Below are 25,136 nucleotides of genomic sequence, written 5' to 3'. Positions count from 1 at the left end.
CTTGGCGGCCAGTTTTGTATGAAGAACTAAGAGGACAAATTGTTCATCCATTCAAAACAATCGGTGTTTATTAAGTGTCTCTGTACTAGGTGCTGTACAAAGCCGTCATACACAGAGTTGTAGACAGATAGTGTAGCACAAGAAGAGAGGACCAGGCAGAGGAGCCTGGCCCAGGAGTGAAGACTTAGTTGAGAGGTGAGAAGCCTGAGTTGGTAGTGTGGATTGGGCTTTGCTGTGGGTTCCCCAGTGCTGTCCCTGAAGGGACAGTGCCTTTCTTCCTGCAGGCTGCACAAGTTATAGCAGCACTGATCTCCAGAGCACTTCCAGGATCACTGTGTTGGTGACTGCCTGGTGGTGGAGAAGTTCTTAGGAAAAGCCGCAGTTGTGAGTGCCTGAAGAGTGGTGTCTGTGGATACAGTGAAGGGATTTGGAAATAGGAAAATTGTGCAGGAAGAGGTGGGAGAGAAAAACAGAAGGTACCAAGTGGTAGCTGGCAGGACTTAACTGAACACACATGAGATACCCATAGGGATTCCCAGACTTAAATGAAGGGGCTTTACCTCTACAAGGGATTTGAGAACTACAACCAGAAGCATCTTCAATTATTAGGGAATCCCACAAATGGTGCTGTTCTTCGAGGGAATTCATTATAAGAATGTGAGCTAACACCCACTCTCAGAGGACAGTCAGAGATGGTGATGACAGTGACAGCCAGGGGAAGTGGAGCATTTCCTCCTTGACCTCATCAAAGATGATGCTTTTATGCCTGTGTATGAAGTGGAGAGGGGATGAAAACTTTGAGTAGCACAGACACTTTGGGTAGTTGGAGAAGCTGATGGAATTTGTTCTTCAGAGTCAGGGTAGAGGACCCCCACTGCCGTGAATGCAGAGGGATGCATCTCTCACTCATCCTGTGGAGTACACAACCCTTGTTATCCTCTTTCATTCTGGGTTGACCTTTAAGTGCCCTGCACGAAACTCATTTTCACAGCCTTACCTTCATTCATAAAAAGTGGTACGTATCACTTATTTCCTAGGTTACACATTTTAGAGTCCAGTTTATATCGCCAGTGACTAAGCTAAATTCTAAGGCAGCTAATTGCAACTCACTTAAACCAGTGACATAAGAATCACCTGGAGAGCCGAGCGCGGTGGCTCATCCCAGCACTTTGGGAGGCCGAGGTGGGCGGATCATGAGGTCAAGAGATCGAGACCATCCTGGCCAACATGGTGAAACCCCGTTTCTACTAGATATATAAAAAATTAGCTGGGCATGGTGGCACGTTCCTGTAGTTCCAGCTACTCTGGAGGCTGAGGCAGGAGAATTGCTTGAACCCGGGAGGCGGAGTTTGAAGTGAGCTAAGGTCGCGCCACTGCACTCCAGCCTGGTGCCTGGTGATGGAGTGAGACTCTGTCTCAAAAAAAAAAAAAAAAAGAATCACTTGGATATTTCCTCAAACTGCTAATGCCGATTCAAGAGTTCTGGGGAAAAGCCTATCATTGCTCATTTCTTTCAGGTACCCAGGCAATGCTGTGCTGCTGCTGGTGGGCCACACTTTGAATAACAAGGACCTAATCTCTTTGAGCTCAGTTTCCCCATTGGTAAAACAAGGATAATCGTGTTTAGCTTATTACGAGTCAAAATTAAATTGAGTAAGATGATACACTTGTCACAATGTCTACCAACTATTCAGTGTTCTGTAATAGTACAAAATATGTTAATACCATGTTAGTTGCATTTCATGGGAAAAACCACCAGGACATTCCATATCCTTTGATGTGACTTTATATGTATATTCTGGAACAAACATTCTATTGCAAATTTTCTAGCTTACATTTCCAAACATTGCAGTAATTCGGTTAACTGGTTATTTTTGTTTTTTATACAGTCTCTTCCAGTGCAATTACAAAATTATTATTATCAGTAATAATAAAAATTATAATATTATTTACTTTTGACATAACAGGGTATGTTAATTTTCCTTGTATTCAGACCTCTGGGCAAGCTGCAAAAGAAGTCAGAGCATTATTCTTCCCTGGTGGCCTTACCCCTATTCTGGTTTTGTTAACATGTTAAAATGTTTATTTTGACTTACTTTCCAGAGTTACCTTTTAAGTGTGGAATAACTTAATTATGGATCCCTCAATACTAGTAACAAACTGCTATGAGATTTATGGATTGTTTTAGACTGAAAGCAAAAACCATAATTGTGCATGTTCTTCCAAATAAGATTATTTTCTGAAAAACTTTTGGCTTTTGTTTGTCTTAAAATGGCTTAAAACTTTCTTTAGTACCCATATTAAAGCTTTCCGAACTTGTTTGCCTTTTGACATTTGATAAAGAAATAATTTTTTTTAAATGTCTGCATGTTGTATCTATAAATTTACATTTAACAACGATTTTGACTTATTTTAAGGGGTTTTTCTTTAATTTCATATCAAATTTTGTATATGAGGATAGATGGAGTATCCCTGAGTAATAACTACTTTTAAAAATATACTTCTCTTACATCTTGCTAATATTAAAACAACTGGTCTCTATCTTTCCCCCAGAATATATAAAGCCATGTTAAGGATCTTTGTAGGTACAGAGGAAACAAGGAAAGCCACATATGACTCTTTCTCCAGCACTGCAAATCATGCAGGTGGGTGAAAATAAGGTGATAATTTTTGTAGCCCATGTATTCTCATCTTCCCCATGGTGGCTTAAGAATTGTTACCATTGTATGCTTCCTGAGAAGATTTTTATCCTCACCCCAGAATGATGACTGCTGTCATTCACTGAGGTCTCATCAGGTAGCTTTCAACACTAGCTGTACATCAGAATTACCTAGGAGCTTTAAAAATTCCTATTGTCTGGGCCCTTCCCAGATTAATCAAGTCAGAATCACTGAGGCTCGAGCATTTATACTTTCTTGTAAGCATCTCAGGTGATTTTGGTGAACAATAAGGTTTGAAAAATACCCTGATTAGTAGAATCCTGTTATTCAAAATTGCACAATGAATTACATATTAGTAAGATGAGATTCATTTTATTATGTAATCCTGGTAAAAATTTTGCAAAATTAGTATATTTGGTTACACCTTAGCTTTAAGCTTAGAAAGATTAATTAGCCCAATCAAGGTCACAAAGCCAGGACAAAGGGTAGATTCATGAACTGAATCCAAGTCTGTCTGATTCTCAAGTTCATGCTAGTTCCATTAGGTCATGACACAAGAAGGCAACAAAAGAAAAAAGAATGAAAATGAAATAAAAAAATAAATGATGATGCATTATTGAATGGCATTATAACAATAGTACATATTTCCTGCCTTCCAGAGAGTTTTATTGCTACTTAGGCTCAGGAAGACTTAAAATGATCAGTTTTAGGAAAAAAGGAACATATGAGACATCCAGAGAAGATGGTTTTAGGCATGGTAGTAATCATGAATGACAGGTAAAAAAATAAAAAAAGAATGACAGGTAGGACTGGATGCTGTGGCTTATGCCTGTAATTACAGGCTGCGGCAGGCGAATCACTTGAGGTCGGGAATTTGAGACCAGCCTGGTCAACATGGTGAAACCTCGTCTCTACTAACAATACAAAAATTACCCAGGCATGGTGGTGTGCAACTGTAATCCCAACTACTTGGGAGGCTGAGGCAGGAGAATGGCTTGAACCCAGGAGGCAGAGGCTGCAGTGAGCCAAGACCAGGCCACTGCCCCTGGACTGGGGCCACTGCACTACACCTGGGCCTGAGCAAGACTTTGTCTCAAAAAAAAAAAAAAAAAGAATGATAGGTAATAGCACTTTCTGATGCTATAGCAAATACAGTTAAACCCATCTAAAGTGGTTTAATATCTTAAAGTTTTCCAAGAAGACATCGATATAATGAATGCTTAAAGGCAAACCCTAGCCTAGTCTAAGTGTGACACATGAAAACTATGTAGTCTACACTAGAGGTCAAAATATCCAGAAAGTGAAAAGGAACCGTGTTTAGCATTATGTTGGGAAGTCAACACCACTGCACGCATGTGTTTAAAATTTGACATTTCAAATATCTGACTCTGAAGTTGTCCAGTATTCAAGGAGCAAAACTAGCTATTGCCTTTAGAAACAGTACTTTTAAAGTTGATACTCTCTTCACTATGGTCTCATTTTTGACCTTAATTATCGTTCAAAAATATCTCATTTGATAAGCCAAGGATAGATTGATTCTTCTAAAGGTTTCCCAGTGAAATATATAAGAGCTTGAAATAATACCACCAGGATCATCTAAGCATGGTCTTAACACTAAATGAGTCTTCACCCAGTTACCAAGAAACTGATTTAAGACTAAGACTACACCTAAATGAGCTCTAACAATTAAACTGCTATGAAAAGGACCCCAGCAAGATCCTGAGGTCAAACATTCTTTACTCTTCAGCGTCAGTTTCCTGGCTTAAAAAGAAAGAAAGAAAGAAAGAAAGAAACAAACAAACAAAGACAGAAAAAGACCAAAACAATTTCACATTGACTAAAGCTGAATTAAGGGTAACATTTGTTAGATAACTACCTAAGACATAAATTATAAGAGGAATCATAAATGTAATTGACTGTCTAGGTGTAATGGCTTATGCCTGTAGTCCCAGTGCTTTGGGAGGCCAGAGCAGGCAGATCATGAGGTCAGGAGTTCGAGACCAGCCTGACCAACATAGTGAAACCCCATCTCTACTAAAAATACAAAAATTACCCAGGTGTGGTGGCACTGCCTGTAGTCCCAGCTACTTAACAGGCTGAGCTGGGAGAATCACTTGATCCCAGGAGGAGGAGGAGCTGCAGTAAGCCAAGACCACACCATTGCACTTCAGCCTGGGTGACACAGTGAGACTCTGTCTCAAACAAACAAACAAACAAACAAAAAACAAAGAAACAGGGAACCATTTGAGTCACATGAGATAAGCTATGAGAACTCCTACATCATGAAATCAAGAGATTCAATATCTAATGACCAGGAATTCCAAACAAGAATAGGAAAAATAGAAGACAGTAAATTATTTTTTTAAATAGTAGAAAGCTTCCCAGAACAAAATAACATAAGATTCTAGCTAAATGAGTGAAAAAGACGAATAGCCAAGCACATAACAACATGAATTATAAAATACCTGGGACAGAAAGAAGATTCTAAAGACTTTCAGAAAAAGAAATGGTCTATAAAGAAAGGAGAAAATAGAAAATAAGCATGGCTTATGGTCCAGCAAAACTGATAGATGAAAGATGGCAAGGCAAGACACTAAACATTGTCAGGGGAGTTTTAAAATTTAGTTAAATTATTCACCTGAAAATATTTGATACTTCAACTATCAATCAAATATGTGGATACAAGTGAAATCACTTTCAGACATGGAAGATTGCAAATTACTTATCTCCCATGCATTTTTTTTTCTTAAGAGACTTTTGGTGGACATGCTTTACTAAAACCAAAGAATAATCCATAAAAAAGGGAAATGTCAGAACCAGCAAAAGGAGAAATTCAACAATAGAGGGAAGGAAAGGCTGGGTAAGCTCCCTTGCTCCCTTTGCTTTATAGGGTAGAGTTATAGCTATTGGGGAGATTGGGTCATGCTTCTGCATAGACCATAGCCATTGCTTTGTGGCCTCCATTATTCATCTTGGTAGCACATTCCTTATCCTGAGAAATACTCATAGTTTGATAAACTATAAGAAACATTTTTGTGTAAATGGTCCACAAATAATGAAAGTCACCTCAATTTAAGGGCAAATTTACTTTAGAAACTGGTTGGCGCTGGATCTGCTTTAACTTGGGAGACACCACCGTTTCATATTCCTTAATCATTCACTAAAAGGCAAAACGTTGTGGTGGTTCTAAGGCAGCCTTGTCAAAATAGGGTTCAGAGATGATGACCATAGCAACACCTGGGATGCTTATTAATAATATAGATGATCCAGTACTTGTGTACTGTCTTACTTAACTTGTGATACAAGATGCTCTGAACTCACCTTGGAATTTTCCTGCCCCAACTTTAGAATCAGCCCCTTCTCCAAGTCGTGTATATTTTAAAGAAGAACATTTCAGAACCTCTACCATTGTAACAAATCAGCAGTGCGTAGCTGGAGGTTTCAGAAGAGAGATCTGATATAAACTCTGGTACCTGTGTTTCTCCTAAATTAGGAATTACAGTACTGGATAAATCACTAACTTTTACTTCAAATCCACTTCTGGGGTCTATCCCAATTACATGCCTCTACTTGAAATCGTTACATTATGGTGACAAGGTCTCTTCCTGGGTCTGTGTTCCATCAGTTTTGAGGAGAGCATCCAAAAGATTTCTGTCTTTCCACACCTCACCTGCATAGACAAAGTGAGAATCTGATGTTGTGGGCATATGTGTACTCCTGCCATGCACACCTCCACCTGCAAAGACCCCACCTCATTCGTATGGGAGAATGAAACCCAGGGCAGTTTCTGTCTATTATTTCACTATCACAGAGGTCAGCATTGTGACTTAAAAACCTTAGCACTCTCAAGTGTGAATAGATTCATGTACCTTTTTGTTTATAAACCGTGATAGTATTCCTTTCATTCTCTTCCACTTGCATACTGCCAAGACTTAGTCTACTGATGTGTGTTAGTCAGACCTGGTACTAAACGAATGAACATTTTAGTAACTTTAGGACATTCAATGAAATGTGATTTATTTTAGGTAATCTAACTTGCCTATAAATATCCCAAAGTTAAAAGCATGTTTTTAAAACTAAAATTTGCTAATTAGATGTTCTGTTGTCTATGTGTAATCTCTTCTGAGTAAATATGCATTCATTGTATTTGGAAATATATGGGGTTGAAATATTCATTCTCAAGTGCCCTTTTTGTTGGTTTTATCAGTTCTTTATTTCATACAGAAAAGAGATATATATGTATATATTTGCTTGTGTCTCAAATTTGGGGTGTCAAATAACTTATTTATATTTTTAGACTCATTTTTGCTGTGCCCCCAGTCTTCAGTGTTGATGGCTATTTGATAAATAACACCAAGGAGACCCTTTCCTACTCTTCTGTCTTGGGATTATGTATGCAAAGGTGATTCCACAAGCTAGTAAGACTAGTAGATATTCTTATGTGGCTCAGTAGAGGTTCTTATTTCTTAAGAAAATAATTTTTAGAAGGATCTGGTTACCATGTTGTGATGTTTTGCATATGATGTAAGGAGCTTTAGTAGACTAACTTCCAGCATTCAGCTTGACATAAAATCACAATAGTTCAAAGAACCTTCAAATCATGCTGTTGAACTATGTTGTAATAAAAAAGGTATCACAGTTGGGAACTGAGGTTTTTCTGTGAGGGACCATGTTTTTCTGACCATGCTGGTTTCAGCACATAGTGTGGTTATTATTAACTAATCAGCTGCTAGTGGGGCTATTATTAACCAATCAGCATAATTCTGATTCAGCCCCTACCATCAGAAGAAGGGAAGCATAGGCAAGGAGCAAGAGCTGTGGCACATACCTGTAATCCCAACATCTTGGGAGGCTGAGGCAGGAGGAACACTCGAGCCCCAGGAATTTAAGGTGAGCCTGGGCAACATGGTGAGACTCTGTTTCTACCAAAAAAAATTGCAATTATCAAGGTGTGGTGGCACATTCCTGGAGTCCTACCTACTCAGTAGGCTGAGGTGGAAGGATCGTTTGAGCCCAGGAGTTCGAGGCTGCAGTGAGTGATGATGGTACCCTTCACTCCAGCCTGGATGACAGAACAAGACCCCATTTCTTAAAAAAATAGAGGATGCCTAACCCAACCCTAATTCTTCCTCCTGGGTCCCAGAATGCCCTAATCTGGGTTGCTTGTCATCCTAATATTTTTCTCACAATCACCAGTTGACAGTCTTCTCTTTTTTTGCTCTGAAAATGAATGTCTTAGATTTCTGCTTTCACAACCTGCATGTTTTCTCCCCTGAGAAAGCCTTCTTCTGTTTCTGGCCTGGGCTGTTGGGATACCCAGACCTTGCTCCTTAGATGCCCCCTGCTCCTCCTTTATCACTGTTGTTTTGCCAAGGATCTCTTTGCTGCTAATACTGGCTCTGTGACTCAGAGCCCAATCTGGACGTTGTCTTTATAGGTCTAAATACTCAGTATAGAAATAAAAACATGAAACCTGTTTCACGGATATTACATTCTAGTAGGAAGCAAACAATAAGTAAATAAACACATGATTATGATTTAAGTAATGACAAATAGTTTGAATAAAATTTAAGTAATAGAGACTATCTGGTGTGGGAAAGTAGAAGTGGGAAATTATTTTGGATAAGGTGAATCAGGAAAGCCCTCTTTAAGGAGGTAACATTTAAGCAAAAACTTGGATGAAATGAGGGAGGAAGCTCGGTGCACATCTAGGGCAGAGCCTGCCAGACGGAAGGGAAAGCCAGTGCAGAGGCCCAGAGGCTGTGATAGGTTTGGTTTGCTTGAGAAACTGCAAGAAGGTCATTGTGGCTGGAGCAGAAAGTGGGAGAGAGAGCAGGAGGAGATGGAGCAGGTGAGGAAGGAGGGGACATTGTATAGGCTTTTTTTGGACCCTTGGCAAAGAGTTTCAGCCTTATTTGGAGAACTGTGGAAATCCGCCAGAGGATTCTGAAGAGTGGAATAATGTGGTCTTAGTAGAGGCTGTTGTGGCTTCAAGCCTTCTGTCACTTGTCATGTATTCTACTATTATTTGTAATGACATCCATTCTACTATTATTTCCTCCAGTGGGATCCAATAATCCTTTTAGTGAAGGGAGGAAAAAGAAATCCTTTATACTTACAATAGTTTGTTACAATAGTACATAAAGAGCATCCCCTTGCACTCCAATGTTTTATAGCAATTTTTACATACACTCCTACCTGTTATAGGCCCTCTCCCTGCGTCCTTGGGTCAGAGGTTGTGAGACTTTAGAAAAAAAAGAGTAGCAGATATTCTTCTGTTCTCAAATTCTCCTTTTAATCTTACCAATTGTTTATTGTCCCTGGAATAATGTTTTCCAGTGAGTCTCCTCCAATCTCCAAGGACAGGGTTCCCTTCTCCCGTGCTCTTCTCTGGCATCCTTTGCAAAAAATTTCTCGGTCAGGCCCATCCTTCTTGTCTTCCAGATATAGGAACTTATGCCAAGGCTCTGGCATCCTTTCATAATACATGTCCAGCATGAACCCTGTCTGCTGTGACCTTGGAAAAGTCTTGGTGTCTGGATTGGTGACTCATAACATCAGCTTATTACGGCACCTAGGGATTCTTCTGTATCCCCTACACAACTCCCTCTAGCTTTTCAAAAGACAATATCCTGAAATGTCTTGGACAATTAATAAAATTGTCAAATTGTCTTTCTCTGGAGATTTTACCTTCAGTTTTCTTACCTTCAAGTCTTCAAAGAAGATGAAGATTTGGGGGGATATGATACTTTACATTTTATTATGCTTTTATTTAATAACTGTTTTTCACCCGGTCATTGTTTGTTCATTAAGCAAGTGTTTATTAAAGTGACTCTGTACTTGACATCTGCTGAGGAATGAGGTGCGAATGTAAGCTGAGAAGTCAGGGATGAGAGCATGCCTGACAAACACATGGACACATCAAGGTTAATTGCACCATTAAGGATCTGTGCCCATCTGTAGTTTTGCTATTATTGTATTGCTTTTGCAAAGAAAAAGCTGTTGTCAATGACTTAAGCAATAAAATCTTCTACCACTTTGTAGAAGTACAAAGAACAAAATGGTTCTCATTTTTGATCAGCAGCATCTTTAGGTATAATTGATCTGTTCGCCTGAAGAGTTAACATATAGAGCAATGCTTTTGCTTTTTATAAGGAGACAAAGATGCCATTCTATTAAGGTGCACAAATGTTTTCTGTTTTTCCAAAGAAAAGTTTTCTGCTAAACAGATCCCTGACTTAGCTCTACTCTACAAGAGTTTTAAATTTTATAACTTTCTACTCTTTCTTCCTTGAGGGTATTTATCGTTTTATACACATTTTTGATATGTACGTTCCATCATCAATAGCCTTCTCTTCAAGGAGTTACTTCCTTCTCCAGTTTTTATATCATTTCAGAGTTTCCTTCTTTTCCTATTCCTTTGTTTAAAAAGTAAAGGATTTCCAAGTAAATCTTCATTTTCTTCTCCATAATGCCATCCTCTGCTATTGTGCATACTGAATTCTGCTTCTGCACAAACAAAATATAATATGTCCCTGACTCCCCTCCTTGCTAAATAAGTGGATATTGTGACCAGGGATACTGGTCATTATTTAATTTGAAAAATAATAATTTTCCAAACTTACTTGAAATGATACAACCAACAATCCTGCATTTTCTTTAAATATCAGGCCTTGGCATTAGAGAGAATGAGATGCTCCAGAGGAGAGACTTGCCTGGGCCTGCGTGGAGCTGCTCTGTGCAAGGAAGATGCCCCCTCTAGGCAGTGCGTTGCTGCCGCGTTTATCAGACAACACATGGACAGCAAGATCTTAAAAAAACGTTTATACATTTTTGAACCAGTTTCGTTCTGAAAGCCTCTTATTGCTGCTTTAAAAAATATATTTTTAAAACTGTTCTTATGACTGCTTTGAAGTTTCTCCTTTCTGGTCCTCTCTCCTCTGTTTTCATCACTTTCTCACGGTTTTGGGGACATTTACATTTTGGACAATTATTTAATTCTGTTTTCACATCAGGTTTCTGAGTGCTCATTTTTACTTCATTGATATGTTTTGTTTTGTTTTAACCTGTTGCCAGATGTGCCACATGGGACTGGAACACACCTTTGCCCAGACACAATCCTGAATTCATTAACTTGCCATTTCCTTTGCTCTCAATGGGACGTGACAGACAAGCACCTCCATTAAAGGAATGTTTACCCAACACCAACACCTGCCAAGAAAAACAGAAGAAAACACAGAAAGGCAAAGAAGTGGGTGGGGGGATGCATGTGTTTAGAGATTGGAAGAGCTTTTAATAAAAGTTATTGTTTAGGAGTCTGGGATCATGATTCCTGCTGTTGCCAGAAGTGTCTTGTCAGCGACCTGAGACCAAATATCTGAACTAAGGGGAAAACCTTGAACTCCTCACTTCTGAGACAACATGGATTAACATCAGGACAGACTTCTGACAGGGAAATGAATATTGTGATCTCAGCAGGAGTCTCTGTAGGGTGGTAGCCCACTGGACTACAACATAATCTCTGGTAATTAAACACATTTGGCCTCTTTTGTGTGTGGGAGAAGTCACAGATGAGCAAATCAGAGGATTTGATTTTCTGCTGGAAGGAGGGTGGTCTTGCTAAGTCAGGGTCAGCTATCGGGCAAGAAGGCAGGGGCAGAGCCTGTAGTTTGGCTGACTCACATAACCCCTGGGTAATCAGAAAACTGAAATCTTGCCTTGACATTCTCATCATTTCACAGTCCCAGAACACGCAGGGAGCAGGGAATGAAGGTGGAGTTATCAGCCTGGGCTTATGTAGAACTGAGGCCAGCCTCATTTCTCTTTACCCACTGTGCCTCTTCCCAGTGGCTCCTTTACCCGCAAAGCCAGCAAACAAAAGACAGCCTATTTTTCTCTTTCTCATTGTCTCTGACACTCTGAAAAATAAAAAAACACTTTCAGTGAGTGAGGGAAAGTACAGAAAGTAAGAGTGATCTTTCTTTCATTCCATTCTAGAGAAGAGATGATGTGACCTTGGCTACACCTACCCGAATGATCTACAGCCAGCCATGGGAATAAGAAGCAAGTTATATGAGTCACACCTTTTAGAAACATTATTTATCACACTAATTGTTGTCCTCTGTCATGAAGAACTGTCCAGAGTCCTCAACTCAGGAAGATTTCGGTTTGGGCCAATACTCACTATAATTCCTCTACTGTCTTTCCAGAACCCCTTGTCCTCCACACACTTCTGCAGGGACCAGGAGAGCCAGTGAGGAGGATCACTGGACTGCTGGAGACTCCAAGCTCAGAGGAAGAGAACCAATAGAAGGGCTCATCATGGAAGCCTGAGTCTCTGCCTTCTCTATTAGACTCTTATACACAATGGCGTTCTAAGTCTGATATGTTGAGGGCCTCTACCCTGGGTCTTAGACTTTGTTTCACAAGACCCTGACTCTCCATGCTGTACAACTGCAATTCCCTGGAATCTTCAATGGTATCTCATGAACAAGCGTTTCACAGTCGAGCAACTCCTTCTTCACTGAAGGACTTTCCTAAATCTTTATCATGCTAACATGCAATGCAAAACTTAAGAGTTCCTCAGTAGGTAGTATTACCAGAATATATTTGACCATAAAATGCTATTGCCATTTTAACCCCAAATCTCCCAAGCTATAACAACAGAGTTATAGCTCTGTTGGATTTGAACAATTACAGTGAATGTGAAATAATACAGCCAGATCTTCACATTTTGGTTCAAATTATATTCTCTAAATTTCCTGACTACATGTGGTCCCATAGTTATATACGCTCTTGGCCTTGCTGAATAATATAGTTTGCTATCTATAGATACAGAGTATATACCTGAAGCATGCTAATTGTTTAATTAGTATTGTGACTTGCACCAGAGCTCTGTCCTCAGTCTTTTTCTTTTCAGTGTTTTGATCAGTGGCTTTAATGAAGTAGCAGAATGCATGATTACCAGACATACTGAGGACCCAAAATCAAGGTGGATAAAAAATGTGTTAGCTGACTGATATGATTTGGCTGTGTCCCCACCCAGATCTTACCTTGAATTGTAATAATCCCCACATATAAAGGGCAGGGCCAGGTGGAGATAACTGAATCACGGAGGTGGTTTCCCCCATACTGTTCTCATGGCAGTGAATGAGTCTCACGAGATCTGATAGTTTTATAAATGGGAGTTCTCCTGCACAAGCTCTCTCCTGCCTGCCACCATGTAAAACATCTCTTTGCTCTTCCTTCATGTTCTGCTGTGATTGTGAGGCCTCTCCAGCCATGTGGAACTGATTCCATTAAACCTCTTTCCTTTATAAATTACCCATTCTCAGGTATGACTTTATATGGCAGCATGAGAATGGACTAATACAATGACAAAGTGTTGTCTCAACAGACAGAGGAAATTGATAGATCAAATCCAGCAAGCAAAAAAATAATAAGGGGAAATTTAAATTCCTTTCCTAAAGCCCTCAAGCTATACGCTGAAGATGAAGAAGCTATAGCCAACTAACTCATGGGAAAAATATTGAGTGTCTTTAATTGACCTCAAGTTCAATATGGAATCATGACGAAGGACTTGAAGCCACATGACAGTTAGAGAAATTGTGTGAAATACACGATTTGAGGTAAGCTTAAGGCCATTTGAGTAATGTTTGCACATTTGCAAGAAGGAGCACAGGCTTGAGTGAGGTTATGTCTGCAAACACTCCATCCTCTGTGAGTGAGCAGGCGGGTATGTGCAAGAATGTGAATGGACATCACACCCTACGCTCCCTGGTGCAGTCAGTACAGTATGACTCACTGGAATTGTAATTCAGAAACGGTTACATGTTTAAAAAGATATTCATAATGGTCTCTTCCAAATTCTTAAAATTCAGTGTAATTCTGGCTCATGGAAAGGTCCCAACACTGTCCTTTGCTAATTATGTCTCTCTAACCAGTCCTTACCCTTCTGTTTCTATGTTTACTAAGGTCTCACAGCTCCACTTGTATGACTGCCACCTCTTCCTGGCTTGCATTCATGTGTGTGTATATGTGTGTACATTAAAATTGGTGTTTCATTGGAATTATAGTTAGATTATACTCACGAATGAAAGCAATCGTTTTGTCTTCTCCCTCATCAGCATTACTCATTGGAGAACTAAAATACTAATAAGGATAAAAATGAACATTTATGGAGTGCTTAGCATGTGCCAAGCATTGTTGTAATTGGGTAACATAGATTATGTTGTTTAATTTTCACAAGAACAGTATGAAATAGGTATTAGTACTCTCTCCCTTTGCTGTTAAGCAAACTGAGATACAGAGGTTAAGAATCTTACCCTCAGTCACACAACTAGTAAATAGTAGAGTAGGGATTTGAGTTCAGGTATTTGTCTTTAGAGACAATTTTCTTATAACCACTTTGCTATACTTCCATGCCCAGCTTCTCTCTTAGAGAATTTCCATGTGTTTCTCCCTGGCTGCACCTATGTAATTCTCATCTGATTCCTAAAAACACCAGATTTGTCCACTGACTGAAATACAAAACCTTAATTTTGATTCTTGGAACGTGACTAAGGAACTCTATTAGCTTATACTACACTGGTTAACTATATAACTGTAGTTACTCCTAGTCAATGTTGCTTGCATACACAACCTAGCTAGGAAGATGATTTTTCATATCTGATCCCTTACTGAAGTGTTAACATCTGCTTAAAACAGACTGATTATCAGAACTAAAATCACTTAAGAAATCATCAAAATGTATCTCCCCAAGGACATTCTCCTTGACTGGTTTAGATCCTTTTATACCATACCATCTTTGACATCCAAACACCTCTCTGATTCTTATTAATGATAAAATGTATATAGATAATACATTTTTATTATACCTGTTTTGTTTATACAGTTTTTAACAGATTGTAAATTCCTGATGACAGAGTTTTTATAATTTATGAATTTAAAGTAACACAGATTGATGATAATGTTAATAGCACAGACACTGAGATAACTTACAGGCAATAACTGGCATATAGAAAATGCAAAAAATAAAAGCTATATTTTCAGAATTTTGCCTACTTGCAAGGATATCTTACTTTCTCATTTGCTCACCTATTTTCAACAGAATTCTATATATTATGTTAAAATTTTGGACAAAAGTTGACTAAGATGTTTGTGTGTATGCACACACGGGTGGGGGAAGAAATAAATTTTATGGGAAAAGTATTCATTTTAAGGATTTCTTTAGGTCTTTTTTCTTTTCTTAGGAAATCATAAATATAATTTTTAACTAAGTTTTTTCATGAACCAGAAATGTTCAACATTGTACTTAAATAACCTAGTAAATTATCTTGAGTCTCTCAATAGACTCCCTGAAGTCACTATTTTTTGAGTAGTCTGCTTTCATAGCCTTGTTATGAGGACTATGTCTTAATAGATAAGTGTTTATAACTTGTGCCTGACAAATAGTAAAATCTATATAACTATAACTCACACACACATGAGATGAATGTGTTATATAAAATAATTATTATTTCTCCACTAACAACTAATTGCCTTCTCCCATAGCAAAACCATTTCCTATATATACAGGATTCTGTATGTAACCACTCTACTCTGCCTTTTATTTCTGCACAAATATCACAATATTTATATATATATGTATGTATGTGTGTATATATATATATATATATATATATACAATTATTTATAAATTTCTTGTTATCTGATAAGGCAAATTCTTACTAATTTCCTTCAAAATTACATTGATTTTTCTTGATTCTTGACTTCCTTATGAATTTTAGGACAAATTTCCTTTAGGATTTTTGGAATGGAATTGTTGGGTAATGAGATGTGTGCATCTTTAAATGTATAAGATGATGTCAACTCATTTTCAATCATGGTTGTAAAAATGCATGCTTCCAAGAACAGTGTAAGAGAGCTGCCATTGATCCACATCCTCTTCTGCTTGATTTTATGGAGACTTGTAAGATTAAATATTCTTGAGGCATAATTTTTAAGCAATAAAATTTGCCCACTTTAGAATCGAGTAACTTTGACAAAATCATACAACTTTGGTTTTATTTATTTTTTAACTTTTATTTTAAGGTTAGGGTTACATGTCCAGGTTTGTTATATAGGTAAAGTGTGTCATGGGGTTTATTGTACAGATTATTTCTACATCCAAGTAATAAACCCAGCACTCATTAGTTATTTTTTCTGATCCTCTCCCACCTTCTGCTCTCATGCTCTGATAGGCCCCAGTGTGTGTTTTTCCCCTTTATGTGTCCACATGTTCTCATCACTTAGCTCCCACTCATAAGTGAGAACATTGCAGTGTTTGGTTTTCTGTCCCTGCATTAGTTTGCTGAGGATCGTGGCCTCCAGGTCCATCTGTATACCTGCAAAGGACATGATCTCATTCTTCTTAAGGCTGGATTATATTCCACGGCATATATGTACCACATTTTCTTTATCCTGTCTATCACTGATGGGCATTTAGGCTGATTCCATTCCTTTGCTATTGTGAATAGTGCTGCTTGAACATTCACGTTCATGTATCTTCATGGTAGAATGATTTATATTCCTTTGAGTAATGGGATTGCTAGGTCAAATGATATTTCTGTTTTAGGTCTTTGAGGAGCCACCACACTGTCTTCCACAATGGTTGAACTAATTTACACTTCAATCAACAGTGGGTAAGTGTTCCTTTTCTTCCACAACCTCACCAGTATCTGTTTTTTTTTGTTGTTGTTGTTGTTTTACTTTTTAATAATAGCCATTCTGACTGGTGTGAGATGGCATATTGTTGTGGTTTTGATTTGCATTTCTCTAATGATCAGTGATGTTGAGCTTTTTTCTGTGTGCTTATTGGCCACATCTATGTCTTCTTTTGAAAAGTATCTATTCATGTCCTTTGTCCACTTTTTAATGGTTATGGTTTTTGTTGCTAATTTGTTTCTAGTAATTCCGCTATGTACTCCACTAAGAGAACCGAAAACATGTCTGCAGAAAGATTTGTGCATGAATGTTCACAGTAGCTTTGTTCATAGTGGCCTTGAACTGGAAAACTAAAAATATATTTATCGGCAAATAAATGGATAAGCAATTGTGGTATATTCATACAAATACTAGTCAGCAATATAAATGAACAAACTATTAACACACAATACATATGAGCCAAAAAGAATTACACTGAGTAAAAGAAGGCTACAGAGTACTTACTCTAGAATTCCATTTATATGAAACTCTAGGAAAACTAAACATAATGCCTAATGATAGAGAGATCAGTGGTGGCCTGCAGCCAGTATTGGGGTGGCAATTCACTGGGAAAGAGCACAAAAATGCCTTTTGAAAGTGATGGAAGTTATTGTAAATTAATTTTATTGCTCTTTACAAAGACGTAGGATTTTGTTAATCAATGTGCAAATTCACTAACATTCTTATACATCAGCAACAGTCAAGCCAAGAGCCAAATCAGGAGCACAATTCCATTCACAATAGCCACAAAAATAATAAAACACCTAGGAATATAGCTCACCATGGAGATGAAAGATATCTACAAGGACAACTACAAAACACTGCTCAAATAAATCAGAGATGACACAAACAAATGAAAACATTCCATGCTATTGGATAAGAAGAATCAATATTGTTAAAAATGGCCATAGAGTCTGAAGCAATTTATTGATTCAGTGTGGTTTCTATTAAATTACCATTGACATTCTTCACAGAACGAGGAAAAATTATTTTAAAATTTATAATATATGAAACCAAAAAAGAACCTGAATAACCAAGGCAATCCTAAGCAAAATGAAGAAAGCTGGAGGCATCATTTTACCTGACTTCAACTATACTACAAAGCTACAGTAACCAAAATAGCATAGTACTGGCACAAAAACAGACACATAGATGAATGGAACAGAATAGAGAACCCAGAAATAAGAGTGCACAACTACAACTTCCTGATCTTCAACAAACCTGACAAAAACAAGCAATGGGGAAAGGATTCTCTATTCAGTAACTAATGCTGAGAGAACAGGCCAGCCATATGCAGTATATTTAAACTGGACCCCTTCCTTATACCATATACAAAAATTAACTCAAGAGGTATTAAACACTTAAATATAAAACCTAAAACTATAAAAACCCCAGAAGAAAACCTAGGCAACACCATTCTGGATATAGGAATGGACAAGGATTTCATGATGCAGAAGTCAAAAGCAATGGCGACAAGAACAAAACTTGAGAGATGCAATTTAACTAAAGACCTTCTGCACAACAAAGGAAACTATCAACAGAGTAAACAGACAACCTACAAAATGGGAAAAAGTTTTGCCCACTATAAATCTGACAAAGGCCTAAAATTCAGCATCTATAAAGAAACAAATTAGCAAGCAAAAACCATACCCATTAAAAAGTGGACAAAGGACATGAATAGATACTTTTCAAAAGAAGACATAGATGTGGCCAATAAGCACACAGAAAAAAGCTCAACATCACTGATCATTAGAGAAATGCAAATCAAAACCACAACAATATACCATCTCACACCAGTCAGAATGGCTATTATTAAAAAGTAAAACAACAACAAAAACAGATACTGGTGAGGTTGTGGAAGAAAAGGAACACTTACCCACTGTTGATTGAAGTGTAAATTAGTTCAACCATTGTGGAAGACAGTGTGGTGGCTCCTCAAAGACCTAAAACAGAAATATCATTTGACCTAGCAATCCCATTACTCAAAGGAATATAAATCATTCTACCATGAAGATACATGAACGTGAATGTTCAAGCAGCACTATTCACAATAGCAAAGGAATGGAATCAGCCTAAATGCCCATCAGTGATAGACAGGATAAAGAAAATGTGGTACATATATGCCGTGGAATATAATCCAGCCTTAAGAAGAATGAGATCATGTCCTTTGCAGGTATACAGATGGACCTGGAGGTCACGATCCTCAGCAAACTAATGCAGGGACAGAAAACCAACCACTGCAATGTTCTCACTTATGAGTGGGAGCTAAGTGATGAGAACATGTGGACACATAAAGGGGAAAAACACACACTGGGGCCTATCAGAGCATGAGAGCAGAAGGTGGGAGAGGATCAGAAAAAATAACTAATGAGTGCTGGGTTTATTACTTGGATGTAGAAATAATCTGTACAATAAACCCCATGACACACATTACCTATATAACAAACCTGTACATGTTTTCTAGATTACGTAGAAAGTTTATATTTAACTTTATAAGACACTGCCAAACTATTTTCCAAAGTGGTTGTGACGCTTCTACATTCCCACCAACAATTTTTAAGTCCACTTTCTCCACACTCTTGTGTGAACAGAAAGATTAAGTGATTTGCCCAAGGTCATATGGCTAGTGCTGCAGAGCTGGAAGTCAAAGCCAAATGGTCTGTCCTCAGAGCCCAAGCATCCCACCACTCTGCTTTCTTGCGTCTCAGTACACTGAAGTGCTGACTAAGTGCTGCAGATTCCTGGAGAGCTAGGAATTTCTGCCCTACCAATAACTTTCCATAATATTCAGTTTGTGTTGTAGGTAAAAATATACTTTCCCCTCTGCCATGGCTATCACTTTTCAATGGACACCACCTATTTCCTCTTCCCTTCAATGAACATCTGTTTCACAGCATCTAGGTGACCTGGTTAGAATATTGCAACTGGAGAGAGGTGGGTGGTGTTATAATGAATTCAAGCCAAGGCAAACCTTAAAACCCAGCAGCCCTAATGCTCTCCAACACAGTGCACAATTTTGTTTGGTGGACCAGTTTCGATTTAGCCATCCAAGTAACTTGTCACTGCCTGGTTCACATAAGAGAGTGTACTGAGGGTGAGCGTTCATGTGCATAAAACTAAGTTTCTTTCCACCTTCATATCCCAGGCCAAACGGTTCCAGGGATATAACTTAAAAGTATTGTATGTGGAAACAATTCTGTGTATTTTTCTATCACACACTTTCTGTGTAGAAAGAGATTCTTTTCTACTAATAAATGCTAGAAGAAACATTAATTTTATATAATGAAGGCAATTTATTTTCAACTTTGAAGCAGTTAACTGACATATTGATTTTCAAAATCTTAAAGTGATTTTAAATTTTTAAGTAGAGTTGAAATTTAAGGTAGCTACAAAAATTCTGCCTTCTCTATTAGACACAATCTGTGCCTTCATTTCTTCATTCCTGCTTCTGAGCACATAAGTTTCTGTGTTCTATCTGTGAAATCCATAATGAATGTTTAAGTCTTAATTTGCATTCATCTATTTTTATTCATTATTCATTTATCTAGGCTCTAAGAGTCTACTGTAAGCCACTGTTCCAGGTGCTAGAATATAATTTTCCAGGTACTAGAATATAATTATGCCACCACTGGAGAATTTTCTAGTCTAAAAGCTGAAACATGTACACCAATGGTGACCACGTGATATAAGTACCATCGTAGAACTAGACACAATGTCTTTGAATCACTGAGAAAGCATTCCAGAGGGTAGACAACGAATGGGCAGAGGAGGGAAAGTTAAGTACAGAATGCCCCACAGAGAAGCAGAGAAGGTAATAATTGAATTGTTTCAAAGAGAAATAGAAAGGTGTCACATGAAGAAGGGTGGGAAAGTGTTCTGAGCAGAGGATGTAGCATGTGTAAAGAAAAGAAAAAAATGATCATGGACTGTGGTCCATTCTGAAAGGTGAGGGGTGGGTATGCCTGGGGCAAATCTATGGCTGTTGGGCAGTGTTAGGAGATAAGGCATGAAAAATGGTCTGAGGCCAGATTGTAATAAACTTTATATTCAATGACAAGGAGTTTGGATTTCATTCCATAAGTTCTAAGGAGCTTTGTGTGTGAAAAAGAGAGAGTGAGAGGAAGAGAGAAACCAAGATTAAGTAAGCAGCTGGCTGGGAAAAGATAGACGGTACTTGCTTCCTTATAGAAAATTAAAAGACAAACTGGAAAATATAATAATCAGCGGAAATTTTTTTCTTTTCAGTTTGAATTGTTTTAAGTTAAGAAGATTCTCCATGAGATTTTTTTTGATCTCTAAAGACATACTTTTTCTGGGCTCTGAAATAGGGAGCTGAGTAGGCTTTTCTAACTCTAATATTATTATTATTTCTTTGTTTCAGCACATTCTGTCCCATTGTCCAAAATCCTCAAAAGTAATTCGTAACTAAATCTCTCTGCTCTGAGCTATTGCAGCTGAACAACAACAAAATGCCTTTCCAGATCCCTTAGGTAATGTGTTTAGCATTTTGTACTTGAGAATATACTGAAACATTGTCCCAAGTCAAATACAGGGCATGTCTTGGTACATGAGACAGAAAAGCTAGGGACAAGCAGAATAAAAAGATAAAACATAGGAATATCTGGGGGAAAATAATTAAGAATTATTTTTAAATTTTAAAATGGTTTTACTACATATAGTAAAATACATGCAATATAAAATTTACCAGTTTAACCATTTTTAAGAGTATAGTTCTGGAGCCGTTAAGTACATTCACACTGTTATGTCACCATTATCACTGTATAGCTCCAGAACTTGTTCATCTTCCCCACATGTGTGTGTGCTTATTAAACACGAACTCCCCATTCCATTCCTCCCTGCCTTCAGTCACTGGCAACCACCTTTCTACTTTGTCTATGAATTTGACTTCTTTCTCTAGGAACCTCATATAAGTGCAATCAGACAATGCCTTTTGTGTTTTGCTTATTTTACTTAGAATAATGTCTTCAGGATTCATCATGTTGTGGTATCTGTCAAAACTATCTGCCTATTTAAGGCTGAATACCATTCCATGATATGTATATACCACATTGTGTTTACCCATTTATCTGCTGGTGGACACTTGAGTTGCTTTCACATTTTCACTGTTGTAAATGATACTGTTATGAGCACAAGTGCATCAATATCTGTTCTAGTCTAAGAGATTCTTCAGCAGCATTGTAAGGAAGAAGTTGAAATAAGATGCTGGTTAAGGGAGATGTGGGCAACATTAGACAAAGTGGAATAGTTTGATATTATGATCCTTGCAACAACTCACTCAGTTATAAAAAGAGAAAATGAGACAATTTTTGTTAAGAGAGGCCAATGTCATTTTTCTGAATATAAAGATAAAAATGGATATGAACGAAGTATAGTGAGCTAAAGTAAGAGGGAGAAATTATGAGTAGAGAAATCAGAAAATACTTTATCAAGATGGTGGCTACTCAGTCACATTTGGCCTTTCTCTGCTGACTGCCTCTCAGATGGGAGTAGCCTTGGTGCAGGGGCTTTGAAGGGTCAGAAAGAAGTTTCCCAGTGTGTTCTCTAAATTGCATTGTTTCACCAAATTCAGTCTCCAGAGAGCACCAATTTTGCATTGTGTGGCTATATAAGAAGGGGTGCCATAGAAAATGAATCCCCATTTTCTCCAGCCTGTAATCTCGGCATTCCCAATTTCATTTAGAATATATGATTCCATTAAACAATTCCTTCTAGGGAATATCAACTTGTATGAGTGAGTGCAAATGAAGTGAGCTCATGTGAGTGAGCTTCTTACCCCAAAGTTTTATGCCTACTTTCCAGCAAAATAACTTTTAGATGCAATTTTACCTCCATTTAAAGATGGTGAGTGAGAACTGACAAATGCCTATAAAGGGCGGACAGGGACTTTTTGGTAATTAAAAGTTCTAAATGGCTCCAATTTAAATAGGCTCCAAGCAGAAATGAAACCTTTCAGAGATGTTTGAAATGGCAACTTTCTAATGCAATAGCAGCAGGCAGTAATGGAAAATCCTTCTTTGGCAGAAAAGAAGAAATAGGTTTCATCGTTAAAGGTGTGGCAAAGAGGTTTTGTAAATTAAAGCATAAATCAGTCAACTTTTATTTTAATTAACTTAGCCAAAAACATTTTCATGGAAAAAAAAAACTTTGTTAGACTTTAGAATTAACTGTAAGTCGTTCACTGATTTAATGATGTAAAAATGATATTTTTTCCATAATAATTTAAAAACCATCTTTCATAGATTTTCATAAAAATATACTATTGTTTGGATTCAAATTTTGTTAAATCTATGAAACACTGTTGAAAGTGTGAACATCTCTCAAACATTGAATCTAAAAATTCATTAACATTGTATATCTCTTCATTAATTATATTCTTTTATGTCTCTCAGTTTTTTTTTACAGTGTCAATGTAAAGATATCACATTCATTTTCTACTTATTTGTTACTAGTATACAGAAGTCCAGTTGATTTTTGCAGACTATATCCAGCAGCTTTGCCAAACTTGCTCTTCTGCAGTTTCTCAGTGGATACTTTTGAAATTTCATGCATATAATTGTGTCATCTCTGAATAATTCTATTGCTTTCTTTTTCATATTTTAATATTTTGCTTTTGCTTCCTGAACCATCTAGAGATTTATTCAGTGCAGTCCTGAATATAAAAGTGGTGCCAGTAGGTGTCCATGTTTCCCTCCCAATCTCAAGGTCAGACTTTCAATATTTTCACTATGAAATATATGTTTGCTTTATAATATTTAGTTTCCTTTATTCATATATCAAAGTTCCAACCTACTCCTGGTTTCCTGAGAAAATCTGGAATGCCATTGAATTATAGTAAACGTTTATTCTGCATTTTGAGGTAATTACATGTCTTTTGTTCTCTTAATGCAATAAAACATATTGATTAATTAACAATATTAAACAACCCTGCGTTCCCAGGATAAGTCAAATCAGGTTATGACGTATTATGATTTTTATATTTCATTGCTTATAATTTGTTTAAATTATTTGCATCTATGTTCCTGAGAGACTGACCTATAAGTTTTCTTTCTTGTAATATCATTGCCATATATCAAGATCAAGCTTATGTTGACATCATAAAATAAAATAAAGTGTTCTCACTGTTTGAAATCTCTCTGGGAGTATTTGTGTAAGATTGATATTAATTCTTTCTTAAAGACTGAATGGAATTGGAATTCACTGGTGAAGCCATATAAGTGAGCATGGAATTAGTTTTTTAAAAGGGTTTGAATTATGCAATCAACTTAATAGTTTACTATAGTTATTCAGATTTTGTATTTGTTCCTTTTTTAAAAATAAAATTAAGTTTTGTTAAGAATTTATCTGTTAACTTTTCAAATTCATTGGCATAAAGTTGATATCTTAAATTTTCTTTGTCATGTTTGTAGTACTTGCTTTGATGACACCATTTTCCCTCCTGATATTAGCAATTTGTTTTCTTTCTCTATTTCTCTCTGTCTCTGCCTGTCTTGTTCTCGCTTACACATTGTCTCTCCCTCCCCCATCCTCTTTTTAGGAGTGTTGATGCAGATGTATGAATTTTATTGATATTTTTAAAGAGCTTGTCTTTGATTTTTTTGGATTTTCTCTATTTTAGGTTTATTTATTTATGTACTCTTTATTACTTTCTTTTTTCTACATCACTGTATTGTTTTCTGAGATAGTCACATTGACATTCTTTCTTTTCTAATACACAGCATGCATTCCCTTGTAATCACTGCCTATCTCACAAGACTTGATTTGTTACGTTTTTATTATCATTCAGCATAAACTATTTCTAATTTCCCCATTACCCTCTGCCACCTTGGCAGATATTGGGAACCTTCCATAGAATGAGGCCTTGCTATCTTTTCTAATTTCCAGTGTGAGTTATTCTTTGACCATAGATTATTTATATTATCTACTACCCCGCTTTAAGTAATATCCAGAGTATTTTCCAAAAACATAGAGATTTTCATATGTCTCCTGAAATTGGTCTGTACTAAGACAGACCTGCATGGTCACTTAAGGCTGCCATTCTCCTTGTGGAGGTCAGGGCTTACAATCAAGATGTAGCCCAATACTTGAGTTTCTACACCCTCCCACAATGGTTTTCTCTTTATTAAAAAGAACACTACTTTTTCCTCTGCTGAAGGGATTCACTGAAGCAAGTTTCTGGGTCATTTTAGTTTTGAGGGATCATGGGTAATTGAGAAAGGAATCTTAGAGCACTGTCTTTGTGCAACTTCTTTTCACCTGTAATCAGGTGTCTAGTGTCTTGACCCTCACATAACTCCTCCCTCCCTCCACCCACACACATCTCTGCCAAGAAAGAGAATCTGATACCAGTTATCTTCTCCCTACCTGGAATACAAGTCATGTTTTTTCCTTATTGAGGGATCTGTGGGGATCGCTCCTGTGTGAGGCCCCTAGGAAATGGGCCTCACCATATGCTGAGCTTGAGCCTGGACACAGATCCCCGGTTGGGGGAGTTGAGCTGAGGGAAAGCAGGAACCAAGAGAGGGACTATGCTATTCAAAATAATTAACAGACATTACTTTATGGATATGAGGACTTGGGAGGCATTGTGTCCACTTTCAGCTCCTTATGGTTTATTGCTTGATTGTGTTCATTTTGGACCCTTGTTGCCTTCATTGTAAAATATTAACTTAAGTATTTACACTTGGTAACTTACTTACCGTAACTTACTGGGCA

Source organism: Callithrix jacchus, chromosome 9, assembly GCF_049354715.1.
Source record: "Callithrix jacchus isolate 240 chromosome 9, calJac240_pri, whole genome shotgun sequence".
Classification (NCBI taxonomy): Eukaryota; Metazoa; Chordata; class Mammalia; order Primates; family Cebidae; genus Callithrix; species Callithrix jacchus.
This window is presented reverse-complemented; position numbering follows the sequence as displayed.